Raw genomic sequence first — 4,544 nt, 5'->3', positions numbered from 1 at the left:
CCAAAATCCTGCACATATATATACTTTGATTTATTATGTACTTTGCGTATTTTTTTTTCTTTTATTAGGATTTTAATATTTCGATAAACCGTGTACGTGTTATAATTATTAAACCCAACAGCCGATAAGTCAAGTTACTATGACCCAGCGAATTATAATGCACCTTACTATACATGGATGTCCACTGTCCAGTATATAGTATTACAACACGTTATTGTTATTGTCAATACAACGTTAATAATTTAATATCCAATTTTTATTAACAACTGTAAAATTATTATTAAACATGTAGGTGCTGAAAACCATTTTGCCACAGTTGAAGAACGCTCAACAGGCGCAAGAAAATACGTCCAAAGACTATAATAACGCATTACCAATCCAAAGAACAAAGTAAGTATTTTTTGTATTTAAAGTGTCCCTCCCGAATGTTTCTACAATACATAAATTGAGTTTCAAAGGCAAATAAATTACAATAAATCGTCAAGCAGTTTAATCATTTCAAAATAATTATTATTAACTATTATACTAATGTGGTATTGAATACTCAAAATCGTTTTGACTTCTTACTAGATTGTTTCTAGATCTATTATAGAGGCACTACACAGTCGAGATTATTTAACCCTTTGAAGCACGGCACATCAAAGGATTTATATGAAAAAAAAATTTTCCGTCAATTTTTTGAATTTCTAATATGTTATGGTACTTGTGTCTCTGATAAAAAGTTTCAAATTTTATCAACTTTCTGATTAGTTTCTGAGTTATAAGAATTTGAAAGTCGCGTTCACAAGACTGTCTGTACGTTTGTCTACAGGAGTTTACACTTAATACAGTGAATAATCAAACACGTGAAATACAGGCAAATGAGAGCCGAAGCGCCGATTACAAGGCGACAATTATATAATATATTTAAACTCCGAACACAATACATACGTTTCGGTCAGTGAATAATAATTAATGAAAGCACGAATAGAAAGCTGAAAATCGTCATAGAAGAAATGCAATATGGAATCAATTGAATGAAAATTATGCACTTCTTTTTTGCTAGACTTACAAGGGAACATTTAGAATTGTGCCTCACCGATTTTAATGGGCTTTGGCTATGTTGTAGAGTAGCGAAAAATAACACAGGTATTTTTTTTTAGTTCGAAGCATGTTTAAGGGTTGAAATAACTTCTCAAAACAAATTCCATATATTCGAATACGAGTGAATATCTTTAAAATCTTGAAGTAAAAAAATGTTTTAAACAAAAAGGTTACAGTATTAAGTGATCTCTATACGTGCATTTAAATTTTTAACAAATTATATTTTTGCAAAAATATAATACTGAACAGTAGGGATATATTAAAAAATCATACTTCTTGATCAAACTATGATGTATATAACTATATAGATACTCTTAAGTTAAAATTTCTGAAATATAAATAATCTGTTATAGAATTAATAAGATAATTCTGATAAAATTAAGATAATTAGTCCGGCCCGTAAACTCATTTTCTTAGAAATCTTGTAAAAATTGGACAGAGCATATTAATGTAAACACGCTCTACACAAATGTGCAATTAGAAAAAGATTGACCAAAGTTAAAATAATAAAAGTCAAAATTAGCACTTAATTGTTACGTATATTATAGGACAAAAACGGCTTCCGATATCACGCTTGTAATTGTAGAGATCAAAGTACTCTTATGGTTTTAATGAAAGAAGATGATAAAAGAGACTTGCAAGGATATTCTTACAAAAATACAAGCCCTTTAACCGTCCAGTTTCTAAGCAATTGATACTGAAAGTACACAATTTTTGATAGCGGTAGACACATATGACAACTAATCTTTAGAAGATCTAATAGCACATATATTAGTGCATGTATATATACATGTATGTACATATAAGATTCTCACACACGTGCATAACGCGGAAAACCCCAGCCAAATACTATATATATGTCATTTGTCTATCATTAACTTTTTGACAGTATTGTCACGGACAAACTACTTTAACTGAAATATATTGATTCTGAACTGATTTAAAAATTGCAAGTTTTAAGAAACACACGCTATAGATGTCTTATACAGCACAAAAAGTTGAAACAACGTTGCAATGTTGAATGTTGAAGTTTAAATCTTTCCAACGTTGAATCTATGTTGATTCTCTACATTGATTCTTTATGTTGATACAATATTGAAGCAACATTGAACAATTATTAATCTTTCCGCGCTAGTTTACAACGACGCCGCTAAACGACAGATGACGGTAAGACCAACTCGTAAGTAAATTTCAGTTGGGGCGAATATAAGCAGACCCCCGGCAAAGCAAAATCGTGACATTTGCAGGTTTTCGGATCTTACTCTTTTTTTAGATGAAGAGGAATAATCTAATCTGAGCTCAGAAAACTTTCAACAGTTACGTTTCAACAAATAAAAACACGTTTTTCTAAATGTTAATCAATATTTAACAATTTAATTGTTGTTGCATTGTTTTTAATATTTGGCAGTTAATATATTATTACAAGATTTTTTAACACTATATAAAGATGTGTTATATACAAGTATAAGCAAGAAGGAAGCGTCAGAGAATCACCACTAGTCCGTTTGATCATCGAGCAATGTTTTCTGAATGTTGAAACAACATCTACAAGATATTACAATTTAGCAGACATTAGACGTTATATTACAAATGTTGCAATGCAATGTTTTTGAGATGTTGATTCACCATTTGTGTGCTGTATGAATTTTATTATTTATCAATATGAGCTTATGAGAACGAAATGATGATATATACGAGCCTAATTAATTCGCTACTAAAGTGTTTATTGTTGTTTTTGAACATAGATATTTTAAAAAGTGTTAAAATTTTGTATTTTTTAAGGGCATTATTTTTTCTAATCAATTATAATTGGTGAAACAAAAAACCTTATATAATTTAAAAATGCATAAAAGAGAAATTGCAATAAAACATATTTATCATAAACTGTCGTTTTATAAATTTGTATTTGTTATTAATTGTATTACGAGGTTTTTATTTTTTTATATATAAACCTTATAAAGAAATACTGAAATGCATCAATGCATGGCTTCGCTGAATACCATTTGCCGGTAATTATGCACATTAACACCGCACTCGCCAAAGACCTTGACCTTGACATATGTTGTCCCTCTCCTGAGTGACCTTCAGAAGGTTTTAGCCGGCGGTCGTTATTCGTTAAAAAGTTATTAACAAAAAAAGGGTTGGAAAATATAGCAGCTATTTTGAATATTGGAAGACATAAATGACTAATATATATATATATATATTAGAGCTCGGAATACCCGGGTATCCGGGTACCCGCCCGTTCGCCCGTTACCCGTTGTATACGGATCTGGACCGGTTCCGCGGGTACCCGGGTAATTCGGGTAGCGGGTACCCGTATCGATTCGGGTACCCGCTACCCGTGTCAATACGGGTACTTGTTATACCCGCGTCAGTACGGGTACCCGTATCGAGGCGGGTATAACAGCGTATGCCACAAATATCTGCGCGGCGTATTACACGGAGACGCGTATACGCAAAGTAATAAAATATAAATTCTCACACGCTTCAAAAATATATTAAATATATGAAAGAATGCTTTTATATTAACCCTTCGTTTTTTCGATACCTTCTAGTGCATACGTGAGTCTGTCATGTTCAACGCTCCCTACCTTAAAGTATTTTAAAAAATCTGAAAAAATTTATAAAACATCTGTCTACATTGTAGTTGACAATTTTATAATTTTTTGATAACCATTTGTTTATTTAATATTTGCTTTTTAATGAACTTTCAATAATATTAGCAAAATTATTACTTATAAAAAAGATATTACGTCTAGTGCATACATGGGTCTGAGACGTCCGTGCGAGACTTAACTTGCTCGGTATTCGGCGATATATTGATCTTTCGTAACAGCTCTGGGTCCCTCTTGAGTCCCTTTTCTCACTTGCTTTTTTAGAAATGGAGGCAGGCTTGCCAGTTTTACAGTTACGAGCAGATATTATTTTGGCTCGGACGCCGTAGACTCACGTATACGGAAGGTTAAATATGCGTTACACATTATGTGGATAAATAGCTATATGTGTGTAATTATATTTGAAATTTCTATAAATTGCTTTACGTGTAATTTTATATATTTTCTTATTTTACATGCATATATATCTTTTTAAAACCAGTAATATAATTATATATGATATAATACTATCATTATTTTATACAGAGCGCCTTGGGTTTTACCCGATAAACTGCGGGAGCATATTCTACAAGTGAAAATAAGAAAAAAATATTATATGAAGTTTGGCTAGATATTTGTGGCATACGCTGTTATACCCGCCTCGATACGGGTACCCGTACTGACGCGGGTATAATAAGTACCCGTATTGACACGGGTAGCGGGTACCCGAATCGATACGGGTACCCGCTACCCGAATTATCCGGGTACCCGCGGAACCGGTCCAGATCCGTATACAACGGGTAACGGGCGAACGGGCGGGTACCCGAATACCCGGGTATCCGTTTCTTTTTCCGAGCTCTAATA

The 4,544-nt window shown here is 32.6% G+C and overlaps 1 protein-coding gene across 1 annotated transcript in view; it reads left to right on the top strand.

Moving 5' to 3' along the window:
• Nucleotides 1-293: 293 nt before the first annotated feature.
• LOC112462175 overlaps nucleotides 294-4,544 on the top strand; it is a 26,192-nt gene continuing 21,941 nt past the window's right edge. The window contains exon 1 of the mRNA XM_025027803.1: nucleotides 294-390. The gene's annotated coding sequence lies outside the window, so the exon portion shown is untranslated. The remainder of the gene's footprint in view (nucleotides 391-4,544) is intronic.

The sequence above is a fragment of the Temnothorax curvispinosus genome, unplaced genomic scaffold (genome assembly GCF_003070985.1).
Source record: "Temnothorax curvispinosus isolate PA1 unplaced genomic scaffold, ASM307098v1 QBEX01012019.1, whole genome shotgun sequence".
Taxonomy (NCBI): domain Eukaryota; kingdom Metazoa; phylum Arthropoda; class Insecta; order Hymenoptera; family Formicidae; genus Temnothorax; species Temnothorax curvispinosus.
The sequence above is the reverse complement of the archived record's forward strand: the minus strand, read 5'-3'. Positions and strand labels throughout refer to the sequence as shown.